At 36.1% G+C, this 16477-nt stretch overlaps 1 protein-coding gene and 1 non-coding gene across 3 annotated transcripts in view; both read left to right on the forward strand.

Moving 5' to 3' along the window:
* The window catches only part of LOC106669688 (disintegrin and metalloproteinase domain-containing protein 10), a 479736-nt gene that overhangs the window by 28022 nt on the left and 435237 nt on the right, over positions 1-16477 (forward strand). The window lies entirely within an intron of this gene.
* Positions 15747-15819, forward strand: Trnae-uuc. The gene has a single exon. It is a non-coding gene; the product is annotated as a tRNA-Glu (tRNA).

Here is a 16477-nt window from a genome sequence, read left to right on the forward strand (position 1 = left end):
AGTCTTATGTACCTACAAAGAAGAAAAAAAATATGCCAACCAGTTGCTGAGAAAACATACTGTAAAATGATCTATTCACTTAGTTGATTTGAGTAATAGAACGACAAAATAAAATAATTAAAAAACGGAAAATTTCAAATTTCAAAATTTTTTTTTTGCAAAACCAGGGGCTTATTCACAAGTTGGGATATGTGTCCGATGTTTTGGAGTGTAGCACCAGAAAAAGTTTAGTCTAAATCCGTGACCCACCAACTTGGTCGTCCCCTTGTATGATTGTCCAACCGATTAGAACCTTTATCGTCAATGTAAATTAATTTCTAAGGTTTAGAGTAAGTTTTTATCGTTCTTGATGTGTTTTTGAGGTATTTTTCGTGAAAAATTTTAGTCCATCATTGTCAGCTTTTCTTTTCCCTTTCGTTTGGCAATTTGTGACAATAAATTGTTGTAATGACGAGGTGAAAGACCGTTTTTAAAAAGAGAACGAATATCGGGAAACCAAATGTGTCGGCTTTGTCACAAAATGTATTAAATCTAATGACAACCAGAAATATTTTCCTTTTAGCTGGATGACGATCATATCTCAAACCGGGCCCTATGTGTTAACAGTCTCATCAGAAGTTTAAAACATGCAAATTCAAAACATAAAATAAAATACTTCTACTTATCAGAAATACAACTTATTTAAACCTAAAGTACAGGAAGATTTCTAGCATTTTTCTAACAAAAAAAAAAAAAAAATAAATAAATAAAAAATAAAAACAGATTTTTAAAAAATGTTTAGTGGGTTACTCCCCTTAAACAAAAGCTGTAGGGAACCTTTTTTAAGTAATTAGTAAGTAATTTACGTATCATTAATTCTCTCCTCTTTTTGAAATTTGTTATTATGATTATTCAGAAATCGTGAGATGCGGTCTGGTGTGTTGTAGGTTTCAGAAAACATTTTCTTTACCGTGCCAACGTTTCGATCTTTATTGAGATCATCTTCGGGGCTCAAAGTGTTTGTTTTCTGTGTAATTGTGCCATTCTTGCGTGTCGTGTTGAGAGTGCACATACACACGTTAAATTACACATACAATTTATTTCTGTTTCTTTTTTTATTAGAATTGTGAATTTTTGTTCCATAATTTAAACATTTCTCATAGGCTTGTGTGGCTAATAATAATAATAATGGAGTCAGACTAGCAACAGTCTCAGCATGAGTATAGGCTCATCCTTATCCTTTTATTCTTCCATTGAAATATGATACATAAACTAATTCTGCATAACAATAATAAGAAACAAAACACAATAACACTTTTTTTTTTTTTTTTTTTTTTTTTTTTTTTTTTTTTTTTTTTTTTTTTTTTTTTTTTTGAGGGAGCTATTTTTCTTATTTAAATTGCGATTTTAGGCATTGCAGTTCATTACCCCGCAATTTGTATTTTCTTCCATTTCATTTTTCCGCTCCGGCAGCCTCAAAAACTTCTGAAAAAAGAAATCTTGCAACTCTCATTCAAACATTAGCAGGCAGTCAATGGTATAACAATTTGGGAATAGGCCTAAATCTCATTATAAATTTCAATAAATTTGAGAAAGCTGAAAAGTGCTCTTCGAAAGAAACACTGGGGACCCAGTAACTCCCGTAAATCACTCGAAAGGTTGAGCCTTTGCCTAAAGGGTTGTAAAGTGGGGCAGTCGACCAAAATATGTTTTACTGTCAAAATGGTGCGTTCTCCACTTCGCATACATCGAGGTTGGAAGGTTGTTGCCTATTAAAATCCTATTATGGATTAGCCTGATATGTCCTATTCGCAATCTAGAGAGAATCACAAGTTCTTTTCTCTCAAGTTCCTCAGTTGGCCATTTATGTACAACTGGCTTAATTTCTTTCATGCTATCTCTACAGACATTCCATCTTGCCGCCCACTTTCGTTTGATAATGTTTTTAACATAAACGACTATATCATCTGGACGGAGAGGAAATTGATCTGTTCTTTGTGGCTGGTTTGCGGCGTTCCTTGCCTGTTGATCAGCTTTTTCATTTCCAGAAATGCCGACATGACTAGGAACCCAAACAAATACAACATGTTTGTTGAGTGTTCTGATTTCATAGAGATATTTGAGAATTTCTAAGATGTAAGGCTCAACCGAGAAATTATTTTTGATTGCTTCGAGACCACTTTTCGAATCAGAGCAAATAATAACAAATTCCTGGCGATTCGTTTATAATGTTCAATGATCTTCTGATTGCATGAATGCCTCATAGAGACCAGCTGAGGTTATACTCATCAGCAAATATCCCACACCCTACATCAATTTCATTTTTAGACCCATCGGTTGTTATTATTATTAATTTTTAAGGACGTTTTAACTGCTAAGGTCATTTCACGGCCTGACATCCAAACCTTCTATCTTTGGGTAGCTATATCCCTTCTGAGTGCTATAAAGCTCTGACTCCAAGCATTCACTCATGAACTAATTTATCCTATTGCCGTTCAAAGCTTTAATTTAAAATTTTTAATTTTGAACGCCAAATGTATGCAAAAATCCCATTTTAAATTACATATAAAATTTATTCCTGTTTTTTTGTTAGAATTTTGAATTTTTGTTCCACAATTTAAACATTTCTATATTGAAAATAGTTAATTATGCGCATTCCTTTTGCTACTTTTGTTGGGTACAGATTGTTCTTTGATGGCTTTAATCCTGTCTTACTCTTGACTGTTTATCTGACATGGGTTTTAAGGGATATCAACCCTTGAGTATTTATTTACTAATCTAACATGTTCATCACCAATATATTTCGTGTGGACCTCTATGTGAGTCCTGCTATATCAGGTTTTACTTGAAAGATCTCAGGGTTTTATCAATAAAAGCTGGATGTTATTGATATGACTTTTATTCCCTTGTTTTTAATTAATGTCTCCGCCCTTGGATGTTTAATAGCTTTTTGTATGTGTAACACGCGAAGGTTTGTGTTGCGAGTCGTTGTAGCAGTTAACATTTCAGCACATCTCGTGTTATTCGACGGTATTCCAAGTCTGGAAGAACTCCTTTCTCCGGACGGCCCACACTCGAGACGATGCGTTTACGAATTCCACTCCGGTTGGGGCTGCATTGCCGTCGGTCGTTCTTATTCTCGTGGCCGACGCCTCTGGAAAGAAGATATTTCCCTTTTTTGCTAAAAGCTCTGGAAAACGTGTGTGGAAGGTTAGATTGGATTGGAGGGATAAGCTGACTGAGAAAGGAAAGGTGGCCTCCCCGTTATGCTTCTGTTATGGGGGTCAGGGCGAATCCAAGGCCTCCGCGGCCCACATCATAACTGGACTCCCGTCCTCTTTTCTAAAACAAAGTATGCTCGAATTACGTTTCTGTCGGGAAATTCCTTTGCAAAAGTAAAATGAAAAAGTTTCCCGAATAGCGTCGTTCGTATTTCATATTCGTTTACACTTCTCATGCCGTCTGACAACCTATTCGAGGATTTAATTATGTAAAACGCTAAAAACATCCATACATTCTAAATTTTCTCCCTTATTTTTATAGCGAGGAAAAAATTTCAAACGGTGACCCCTATTTATTTTTATTTCAGCATATAACCAGGAAATAGGATATTTATACAGGGTCAAAATCGTACCCAACTTGTTTTATTTTAAACGGCACCCAGTATGACTTCTCTCACATTTCCAAAAGCTAGTCTAAAAAGTGAATTTCGTTTCAAGAAGATCGGCTACATACTGACAGTTCTGATACAATTAATAAATTAGTTAACTTGGTCGTGAAAAAAAGAGAAAAAAGGGGCTGAAATTGCTATATACCCACACCAGTACACATTTTGTTAACGCCATTATTTTAATTTTTTTTTAAAGATAAATTTATTTCGTTTCCATTTTTTTTTTTTTTACTCGATTGTCTTTAGGTTCGTTTGCTGAAGACTGAGCTTCAGGTCGGGGGGTGTTAACGCCATTTTTTCGTTTTTCTCGTGAACTTTGAGCCCGGGGTCAGGCGATGTTAACGCTCGGTCCTCTCCGCCTTGCACAGTTCGTTGTTGTCGTTCGAATCGTTCTTATCGGCCGTTTGCAAATCGTTGTCTTCTTTTATTTTAATTTTCGCAATCGCCTTGGCGAGATCACCGATCGACAGTGGCTTTTCGAGGAAACGAGGTAAAAGTTATCCTGATCACAATTTTCCCTGTCCTTTCCCCCTTTAACTCGTCGTGGAGCTTTGAGGAATTGTCTGAATGGTGTTTTTTTTTAATTTTACCAAATTTTTCGTCCGTAAAATTACACTCCACTTGCTCGTTAACACGTTTACATGCAAAAAGACATCAAGGTAATTTTTAGTTTCAATTTGAAAACTTTATGGGCTTTTTAATCATAGTAGTGAAAAATTAAATCAATCAAAAATTTAAAAGTAGAAACATAGAACCAGTTGGAAAGACACGAACACATCATCGTTTATGTCTAGTGTATCTATTCATCCATCACATTCTCCTCTCTTTCTCTCTCTTCCTTTTTCTCTCTTTCTTTCTCTTTCTCTCTGTTCCTTTCTCTCTCTCTCTCTCTCTCTCTCTCTCTCTCTCTCTCTCTCTCTGTTTCTCTCTTACACCCACTCACTCTCACTTCCCCCTCTTTCTCACTCTCTCTCTCTCTCTCTCTCTCTCTCTCTCTCTCTCTCTCTCTCTCTCTCTCTCTCTCTCTGTTTCTCTCTTACACCCACTCACTCTCACTTCCCCCTCTTTCTCACTCTCTTGTTTTTTTCTATCTCTCTCACCCTCTATCGCTCTCTTTTCCTTTCTCTCACGCTCTTTCTCTCTCTCTCTCTCTCTCTCTCTCTCTCGCTTTGTTGTTCTCTCTCTCTCTTTCTTTCCCTTATTTCTTTTGGACTTTTCCTTTCTCCTACAAAGAGCCCACCTTGGACAAATAACGTCAGGGATACTAAGTTATTACTTAATGGATTAAAAAATATGTTTCGATAAATAAATACATATTTTATTAAACGTAGTCTTTGTTTATTAACAAGTATTGATTTCGTAGTGCTGCAGGCTTCCCCTCTTCAGCTGTTATGACTTTTTTTATTATTTTTTTATATATTTTAATTTGTAGTACATTACAACTACCTTAAAGTAGGTAACAAGTAACAGTGAGCAAGGCAATATGTATATACAAAATTAAAACCAAGAGTAGAGAAAACACCCGTTGGTTTTACTCCAATGTGACAATAATATTGTTTGTTTAATTGATACGTGTGTCATTATCACTTTCACTGTCATCACCATGACTTCCTAGGAGATCTCGCGGCCATTGTCTTTTCAGTCGGCGGGGAGGGTTTGAAGGGATTCGTCGGGATGCGAGGTTTCTGATGTGCTGATTTACGTTAGTTGGGAGGTTTTTATGAATTTACGTTAAACGGAAACGTATTTCATCTTGTACGAAAGGGATATGTAAATCTGTACGTGTAGTTTGGTTCGATACATAAAATGGAGCATCTAGTATTTTTCGTAGTATTAAAGACTGGGGAGTTTAATTGCGGTGGATGTTGGAATGTTTGGCTGAACCCCACACTTCCAGTCCGTAAGTCCAAATCGGCTTAACTATGGTGTTGTAAAGCAGCCTTTTATTTTTGAGAGGTAAATTAGAACGTTTGTCAAGAAGTTGTAAAAGAACTCTGTATCGTGTCATAACCTCCTGACGTTTCAGTCGTGTGTGAGGATTCCACGTCAGGCGTTTATCAATGTACAGTTCGAGGTACCGCAGGGGAATATTATTTAAGAAAACAGGGGGGGATCTTTTTACGAAGAGTGAAGGTAATGCACGTGGATTTATCTGCGTTAAATTTTATCCTTTTCTTTTTACACCAAGACTCTAGTAGTATGAGGTGTTGTTGGAGGTTTCGAGTGGAATGACAAGGTCGGAGTTGCTGGAGAGAATTGCTGTATCTTCTGCAAATGTGAATGTGATGGTTTCGGGATGAGATGGCTTGTCAGCTGAGAACACCTGGTATCGTGTGGAAGCCAGAACGCTCCCTGAGGAACACCAGCATGGATAGGAAAATATGAAGAGGGAATGCCTTCGATGACTTGGAAGAATCGGTCAGTGAGGTAACTGTGCAGTACGAGATAGTATGTGGTTGGAAGGATGCCCTTGAGCATGAACAGCAGGCCCGGGTCCCAAACTCTATCAAAAGCTTGGCTTATGTCAAGAAAGGCTCCGGAACAGTACTGTCCCATCTCAAAGGAGGAGGAAATAATGTCTACCACGCGATACACTGCTGGACAGTCGAGTGGCGGTTGCGAAAACCAAATTGATGGTCTGGGATTATGTTTTGAGAATTTTGAATCAGAAGAAATCTTTTCAATAGTTTTTCTATAATTTTACCCAAAATAGGTAGTAGACTTATTGCCCTTATGAAGTAGTACAGTGTTGGCTTTTTTTGGCTTAGGGAACATTCGAATATACTAGTGCTTCCAAGCTATAGGGAAGTAGGTTGTACGAAGAATTAAATAGGTATGTAATGAATATGATGGCCTTTTTGGGAAGGTGTTGGAGAATTTTTGGGGTAATAAGATCAAAACCTGGAGCTTTCTTGGATTTTAGGTGTTGTATGGTAGAATTCTTTCTTTATCCCTCTCTTTTCGGGTAGAACTTTCTTATAACATGCGTCGTCAAAAAGTTATCCAATACCAATACATTATGTTTATTTTTAATAATTTATTTATATAGTATTTTTTTGACTGGGGCTTCCGACATGTAGGTAATTTCAGCCCCCAACTAAGTCTATATTCTATTTACACTTTCAAACACTACTTTCATACAAATAAATACATTCATACACATAAATACATCCGTACAATACACTCATTCCGTTTGGTACTTGATATTCCTACACCGAGCTATACTCAAACTAATCTAGATTGGGGTCGATGGAGTACTTTTATAAATATTCCGCCATCGACCCCGAACACACACTTATACGCTCTCAACGTTCGAGGGGCGATGATGTTATATTTCACGCTCACCCCTCGCCATTCACGCTAATAAATACATGCACTCAGACAAAACATATATACACACAACACATAAGACAAATAAAAAATAAACGCCACTTTCCCCTAAAAAGCGGAACAGGGGACTGAAACTCGCCGCAGTGCTCGAGTACCATCTTCAGATTGGATGGCATGCCTACACGCTCCATGTAGGGAGCCAAGGCATGACATGTTTCCAGTATGTGGGACACATCGAGCAACCTCTGCATAAGGGGCACCTGCGCGGGCTTTGGCCGAAGAGGAGGTGTCCGTGGGTCCACCGCGTATTGCCTATTCTTAATCGCGTAAGGACGATTCCTTGTTTCCGGCTCAGGTTCTCGAGAGGCCATCTATTTATATGTTTTTAATACATTATATGTATATATTTTTTTCACAATATTATTTACTGGTTATAATTATTATTTATTTCTATTTTATTTGCTTATTTTTTGTTTTGAATATTATTTTAAGATTAATCGAAAGGAGGAAACGATACTTGTTAATAAATAAAGACTACTTTGTGACAAGAATGAAAATGTGTTTTTGGTTGGTCTGTGGAATAGAGTGAGTTAAGATAAAAAAAATACTTTCATAAATAATCCTTAGCGCTATTTTTCCAGATGGTAAACTATAAATCCAGTTCCTAGTTTTGATTAAGGAATGTCTGATATTTTCAGTGCGCACAAGCTCGGGAGTTTATGTGTGTGTTGAAGTCTCGTTATGCTTATATAATACAACTGAAACAATAATAATTTCACTTAGTATCATTCCTTAGCTCCGTATAGAGAGCGATATAAAAATTGTACTCCAGTACGGCGGCGAAAATTTTTGTTCGGTATTGTTCCCATGTTTAGAGGTTTTTGTTCATATCGATTTTTGTAAATAATGTTGCTATTGTTTGTATAAAATGTTTGGTGATAGATGTATCTTGTATTAACTGTTTTGGGAGAATGTATTTATAAGTGTAAATGTGAAGACAAATTGAATATGTTAGTTGGTACATTACAATAATTCAACATAAGGCTAAATTTATTCATAGTATAATAGCCCCTGAGATAAATATTTTTTATGTAGAAATTTATACATTCCTTCAGTGGGGCTGTATACAAAGGTCGTACCAGTTTAGAGATGATCCTGCAACACTCGGGTGACGCGCAATCGTGAACCGTTCCACATTCCACACACCTTTCTCTCTCAGACTCACCCATACACGCACAACGAGCTTACAAAAATAACCCAAATGTTGTTTTATTGACCGTTCACAATTTTAAGTGATGGTCGTCCTAAAATCACCTGTTGATTATATAGTATTATCAATTTTTGTAGGAATTGTAAAAATAAAGTAATTGGTGGATATTTTTGAACTACAATTTGTTTTTATGTGTAGAGATTAGTGACCGTTAATCGATAGTTATTCAGATATCGTGAGATGCGGTCGGGTGTGATGTAGGTTTCAGAAAAACATTTTCTTTATCGTGCCAACGTTAGGATCTTTATTGAGCCCTGAAGATGATCTCAATAAAGATCGAAACGTTGGCACGATAAAGAAAATGTTTTTCTGAAACCTACATCACACCCGACCGCATCTCACGATATCTGAATACTAATTTGTTTTTAATTCATGCGGATTTGATACTATTAAAACATTTTAGGAGCTTTTTAACGCTAAATTGCACACAACGAAAGCCCTACCTTAAAAAATTCCATTGCAAATTATAAAATGTAATGGCTTATTTCAATTAAATCAGTTGCATTCGTGGGGTTTTGTCATCATCAGTCAACGGTTTATTCTTGTTTTAAAGAAGGATGGACTTTTAATTAGGATAGGTCCGAGGATAATGGGACGGTTGTGACCAATATCACGAGTTAAAGTAACATAGCGGTCAAATAACACGTACAACTGATTTTTGGTCATGCCAGTTTGTCATAAAAATTAATTTTCCTGTGGTGGTCGATGTTTTTACTTAACGAAGTACGCAATTTTGACCTCCCACATAAACTCCTGCCCACGTCCTGACGCCTCTTCCGTCTAGGAGTATTTTAAATATATTTTAACAAATAATATACTTGTTAAAATATATAAGATTTAAAGAAAGCTTTAAAGTTCAATGTGAGTTTAACATTTTGCAATCTTTTTGATGTATGCTAGTATTTTTTAAAATCTTAGTCTTAAAAGCGAATTTGTTTTGTAAATTGTCTAATTCAAACGGTTTTATTATTTGGTGAAATTCAGTCCGATTCGAGCTAAAATAAACCTTGAAAATCAAGGCGACACGAGAGATTTGCCGAATTAGAGTCATACTAATCTGACAAGTCACGCAATTTTCGCCCGGGTTATTTGATTAATTTCTAGATTTGTTTAATCAACGAGGAGGTTTATCGTTTCTATCGCAGTTTTATTCTTCTAAAAGGAAACCCGCTCCCCCCCCCAAATCACATTGCCCTGAGCGAAAGAGGTGAAGGTCCTCAGAAGTGTTGCCCAGAAGAAAAAGCCCCAGGTGCGCCCGTCCCACGCGAGCCTACGTCCGTCCTTCCTAGGATGCCTTTCTCTTCTACCGGTCACAATTGTTAAGATTCGGACCGAATATCTTCCTCAAAAAAGATAAAAAACCAAACCAGAAATCAAATCAGGAGAGCTTCTGAAATTATCGAGGAAAAATCATATAAATATGACAGTATTATTATACATATTTTCCCTAAGTAGATTGTTCTAAATTTTGAACTTCTGTCTAATTCAATTAATTAAACACAAAGCACAAAACTGTTCTTTAAAAAACACCCAAGGATTACAAATTCTTAAGTCCATATGAAGGCGGAATTTCGCATCAAAATATCTGTTGTTGAGGTCTCGCATCCTCATGTTCGCATTTTACGTTTTCTTTTATTATTTTGTTATATATTTTTTTGTTTATTAAATTTATTTATTAACACTGGTCTTATTAGACCAACCATTAATTTTACAATAATATTATAGAATAAATAAATGTTTACATTCTTATAAACCCATTGGTATAAAAGATTTACATTTCATTATTCATTATTCATTTTTAACTACACAAGTTCATATGGCTTTGTTCTTTTTAATCTTCTGACCATGTTTCGGTAATGTAAGAGTTTGGTCGCTTCCACATTCTCGTGCTGGCTGAGGCGAGCCTGGTGTTTGGCGGCAAATCTTTGTATCGCCGTGACTTCAGGGATCTTAAGATCCGTATGTAAGTCCTTATTCCTTATGTACGAAGGTGTATTGACCATGTTACGTAAGATTTTATTTTGGAGTGTTTGTATGATTTTGATATTGCTAAGTTTGGTGCAACTCCATAGTTGAATACCATTTGTCCACATAGGCTTTATGATTTGTTTATATAATAATATTTTTCGTATAGCAAGATTGGAGCCACGTCCTATCAACCAGTATAGTTGTCTATATGTTAAACCTATTTCTGTCCTTTTTTTCTTCACGTGTTCTTTCCATCTCAGCTTGGCATCTAAGATCATTCCCAGATATTTAGCTGTATTACCTTTTAATGAAATCCTACCTAACTGACCGCTGTTTCAGAATGAGGTGNAAATTAAAAAAAAAAAAAAAAAAAAAAAAAGCTGTACCGCCGTATGGCATAGTAGTTCAATCGATAGTGAGCGACGGAACATGGTTTACCTTTTTGTTTGTAAAGATACTGATTTCTGCTGATTTAGCTTGATTTTCCATTTTTTTGTCCATTCGTTTATCTTATTAAATGCATTTTGGAGGATTTTGGTTGAATGGGTGATAGTCGGTCCTAGTGATATCACCACTGTGTCATCTGCAAACGTTGCAATTTTTACTCCATCTATTTTCAGAAAATCTCTGGTGTATAACAAATAAAGCAGTGGACCTAATATGCTACCTTGTGGCACTCCTGAATTTATTGTTTTTAATTTTGAATATTGATCTTCTTGTTTGACTCTAAATAGTCTGTCAGTTGGTAGGAACTGATAATATTGACTGCTTTGGTAGCATACCTTTTAGTTTATTGATGAGTCCTTCGTGCCAGACCTTGTCAAAAGCTTGTGAGACATCAAGGAAGATAGCAGAACAAATTTGTTTCTCTTCAAGAGATTTTTCTATTACGTCCGTTACTCGGTGAATTTGGTCTATTATTGAATGTCTTGTTCGGAATCCAAATTGGTGGTCAGGAATGATTTTCTTTTTTTCTGTTTTATTCGTTTTAATAATAACTTTTCGAAGAGTTTAGGCACTGTTGGTAGTAGCGATATTGGTCTATATGATTTGACCTCGTTCCCCGGTTTTCCTGTTTTTTTTTTATCATACTGACTTCTGCGAATTTCCAGATGCTGGGAACATATTTCAGTCTGATTGCAGCATTAAATAGGTATGTTAGTTTAACTATACCCTTTTTTGACAATTGTTTTTGTATTTCTCCAAATATAAGGTCATATCCTGGAGTCTTTTTAGAAGATAAATTTTTAATTTCTTGTGCTACTTCTTTAGGTGAAACTAACTTTATATTTTCTTCTTGTGGCGTGGTTGCTACTTCAAGCTGCCATTGATGAGATTTCATTTGGTTTGAAGATTTCAGCAAGGTAATTGTTATATATCTGTGCTAGTTTCTTTCTGGTATAGTTTAGTTTTGTTTCTGATTCATTGTGTCCTTCTATTAGAGAAACCGCAAATATATCAGTATTTTACAGTACGAATATATTTTCCCAGATAGAGTTCACTATTTAATGGTAATATGTTATGGCTTACCTTTGTCCTTTCTGTGATTTCTTTAAATCTAAATATAGAAAGTTTGGTACAGACGGTTTTTTCTCGAAATTAATTGTAATTTTGTTTTCTATTCTGTAGGCATTTATTATTGTTGGGAAAGGAAAGGCTGTGTGGTTACAGTAGATCATCAGTGCCTCCGCCTTTTCTCGCTATTTACTCTTAACCAGGCTCATTTCCGCTTCACGCCGTTCTCGGTTGTAAGACAATCCGGAAATCATTAAAATTGAGCTAGCTGCTGACACAGTCGGATTTAAAGATTCTTCAATCATCCTGATTATTAAAATTTATATTATAATACGTTTTATAAGTCTTTTTATAATTTAGGTTTTAATGAAAGACTAACTTTCTGAAATCCGATGAGCTTCGCATTCAATTTGTTTGTTTTGTTATCCTTTTACATTCTTCATGTTTAGTTTGGTTGGGAAGACCTTTTCGAGCTACTCCTTAGCCGTTTTGTTATTATATCTTCTTATATTCTTTATTTTTCGTTTAATTGAGATGTACTTTTCGAGCACCTCTGTGCTGCTTCTCAGCAAATTAGGTTGCTGCTTTCTTGCCATTTCTTCTTACATTTTTTATTTTTTCTTTTATTGGGAAGGCCTATTCAAGCTCCTCTGAGCTCACTCTTAGAAAATTTGGAGGTTTTTAAAAAACTTTCTCCTTACGTACTTTTAGTTGGAAACTTCTTTCGGAGATCCGTCTCATTCAATTTGTCTGTTTCGTTATTCTTTATTCTTATGCTTTTAATTTTTCGTTTGATAGGGAAAGTGTTTTAGATCTTGTCAACCAATTTGCCTGTTTTGTTATCCTTTGTTCTTACTTTTTTATATTTATTAATTGGGAAAGCCTTTTTGAGAACTTCTGAGCTTCTTCACATAAAATTGGATTGTTTTGTTATTCTTTCTCCTTGTATTACATATTTATTTTTAGTTGGTTGAAAAGAACTTTACGAGCCTTCTCTTAGCAACTTTGCCTGCTTTGTTATTCTTGCTACTATATTTATTTTTAATTTGGTTGGGAAGGCTCTTTCCGAGCTTTTCTGAGCTCCTTATCAGCAAATAAGGAGGTCTTGTTATCTCTTTTTGTTATATTCTTTAATTTTCGTTTGATTGGGAAGGTTCGGAGCTTCTCTTAGTTCCTTCCCATGCAGTCACAGTCTTTTTCCGTACATTCTTTACTTCTGAGGTCCTTCACATAAAATGTAGCTATTTTTTATTCTTTCTCGTTACGTTCTTTATTTTTCGTTATGCTGCGAAGTCTTTTCGAGCACATCTCATCTTCTTTTTCGCTAATTTGGATGTTTTGTTATTCTTTCTTCTTACATTCTTCCTTTTTTTCATTTGGCTGGGAAGGCCTCGTGCTCTTCTGAGCTCACTTGACTGTGTTTTAACCCTTTCTCACAAAAACGCTGAGAAGTTCAATAAATAATAAAACACCAGTGCCAAATGAAAATAAAACAACCGCCAAAAGGAAAAAACTACAGTAAAATATTGGGTTATTTAAGTTGTTTTTATAGTTTTTTATCGCTCTTGCCATAGTTTGAAGTTGAGTTCTTGGACTTTTTTGTGTTATTTGTTTTGTTGCAAGATACTGGGTTTAACGAGCCTCGTTGTTTTGTCAAATTATCTCGGGTACAATGTCAAGAATACGGGCTAATGACTCGGCCAAGTTTACTTTAAAAATAAATACAAATAAAAAGAAACTACACACGAGGTTAGTTAAATTGTAAAAAAATAAATTGGCTTTGCAACCCCGGGAAAAGTTGTAAAACTTATTAATAGAGATATTCTATTAAGAGGGTTTATCAAAAATACCATATGATATAAGCAAGCAATTTAGCTGAATATTTAAAGCTATTAATCAGTTAAAAAAATTAGTAATTAGATTTCACCAAAAATCTAATCTTTGGTAGTTAAGTTTTTAATTTTCCTTCCTATTCTGTACTCACATTATTCTTTTTTACGCACGCTGTCTCGCTGATCACATGTCACGTCATGATATTTTGTGTCAAGCCGTAGTAGGATTTGTTTCTGCGTCACAGCGCATGATGATGTAAAATCCGCGACACCCCGCGAGCCCAATTAAAAATAGGCAAGATTTTTGTTTTACTGGATGACTAATTCTCGTAATTACTTCATTTATTTAACAAATTTTTTAAGTTGTATTATTTAGGGTTTAGAAAATAATGTTCGACTAATATGTCATAATTGGGAGGTGTTAAATGTTACATAAAACACTTAGTTTTTCTGTAGTTTTCCGTTTTTCAACTTTGTTTTTTCCCTTTCTGATTGTATTTTTTCCCATACACTGTCGGCAGGTTTTTTATTTCGTAACCGATTTTGGATTGCGTCCTCCGCATGAACTATTCACGGATCGTGAGAGGTAAAAGGTGCATTCACGGGCTAAAGATTCTATCGAAGGATCCTTAAACTTTCGAGGAGGGCGGGATGGAGACCTTTCTAAATCAGCAACGGTTGTTTCCGCGCATGAAATTGGGTCCGTGCGGCAGCGACTTGCCTTCATTTGTGATCCCTTCGAAATACACCCACAACGGGCTCGTCGAGCGAGAGGGGTCCGCTAGACATGGCCGTGTTGCGAAGGTGGGGCGGAGTAAAAGTCGGTTGGGCAACAGCTTTCTTGTCTCGGAAGGTCCACAGCCTACGTAACGTCCCAAAACCACAATAGACTGATACTGCTGTCAAATATCAAAAATCACTATTGACACAAAAGAAATGGGGTATTCACGTAACCGTGGATTTTACGCTTATAAATACGAACATACTTGAATATTTTGAGATTTAGGTGTTGGTCTGTGAGCTGATCAGCGATCACCGAGGATCAATTCTTTTTGAAATTTTTTTCCGTTGAATAAATATAAGTTAATAGATTGAATGATGAACTCAATCGCAGTAGTAGTAATGTGTTGGACTTCCATCCGAAGGATTGTCTCTCCCCGATGTGCTGACCCTAGGGTCCTGTACATCATGGGTGTTCACCTACTTCGTTATGCGAGTGGGTCACTAGTATCCTTCTTAAGCCAGATGCTCAGGAGATTGTCTCTTCCCGACCAACCTGGGTTAGGTTCCAAGGGCTTATTACAGCTAGATTCATATCATCACCCAACGTATGCAAAATATAACCCTAGCCTCAAGCTAACTAAAAACTATCCTATAATCGCACAAATAAATACATTCACACCTATGTATATTACACTCATTCTGGTTGGTCGATATTCCTCCATCGATCTACATACAATAGTACTAAGCTTATTTATATGAGGGTCGATGGGATACTTTGTAAATATTCCTCCATCGGTCTTAAACACATACACAAATAAATACACGCACTCAGACAAAACACAACATTAAAAAAAAATATTTATATACAATAAAAAAACCCACATCGTAAGCGGAAAAAGAGGACCCTCCCTACTGTGCTTGAGAGTCATTCTTAAAAACGTCGGCATGCTCTCTCTCTGCAAACAGCCAAGTCATGAGAAGCTTCTACTTTTTCTCTGCGAGAGAGGTCTTGTGTTAAATGTGTTATTATTGCTATTTAGATAGTACAACGAAGGGAGAAAGATCTTTTGGGATTTTGATTTCTAAAGATGTTAGGGCGTTATGGTTGACATAAAAAAGTCAGTGTCACGAGCGGGATTCGAACCCACGACTTTCGGCTAGATACGCCGCTACTCTACCACTTGAGCTATCGTGACTACAATCCGCTCGGATCTATTTTATCCCAACCAATACCTCCCATAAATATTAATTAATTGAAAAATGTTAATTGGTCAATCGGACCACGAACTGCAATGGATTTAATAATTAAACGGAAGTATATCTTCATGAAAGCTCTCCGTGACCATTTCATTTGTCGCCGAGAATCAAATTGATTACACGATATTTGAAAAATGGCAAAAAGGAGGGAAAATTCAAAAAGGTGGGGTTGAGATGGGAAGTTAGTGCCCGAGTGGTCGAAGGCACGATAGCTCAAGTGGTAGAGCAGCGGCGTTTCGAGCCGAAGGTCGTGGGTTCGAATCCCACTCGTAACACTGACTTTTTTATCTCAACTAAAAACCTTAATTAATTGAAAGATTCTTAAAAACGTCGGCATGCTCTTTCTGTAAAGAACCAAGCCATGAGAAGCTTCTATTTTTTCTCTGCGAGAGAGGTCTTGTGTTAAATGTGTTATTATTGCTATTAAGTTAGTTCAACGAAGAGAGAACGATATTTCGTGATTTTGATTTCTAAATTTGTTAGGAAGGTTATTCATACGTTTTTAATTATTTTATCCAATAAATGAGAATTTAAAACATGGCAAACATTCGATACAGAGTGTAATTTTTGTATAAACGATCTTTCTATAGGCTTTAAACTTTGACATTTTTTACCCTCTGGAGCCCGAGGATTTTGGTTAATGTCGTTTTTCTGCGGGTGATGTGTACTGAAAGATACTCTTATCAAATGATACGGAACATTTCTCCGTAGAAAAAGAATCTGCAATTTGTCCCGGCCCTTTTAAACGGCCCGCTGTACGGAAATCTGCGACAAAAAACGCCGACCGTGATAGAATTAATGTTTTTACATGATTTATCACGGAAAAAGGACCTCCCCCCGTTGGTTTTGCGTAATTACTCTCGACCACTCTGGGCAAATGCCAATTTCGAAACACCTTTTGCTTTGAATGGGCGCACTTTAGTTACATATACT

This window comes from Cimex lectularius, unplaced genomic scaffold (assembly GCF_000648675.2).
Source record: "Cimex lectularius strain Harlan isolate CLEC.00 unplaced genomic scaffold, Clec_2.1 scaffold8, whole genome shotgun sequence".
Taxonomy (NCBI): Eukaryota; Metazoa; Arthropoda; class Insecta; order Hemiptera; family Cimicidae; genus Cimex; species Cimex lectularius.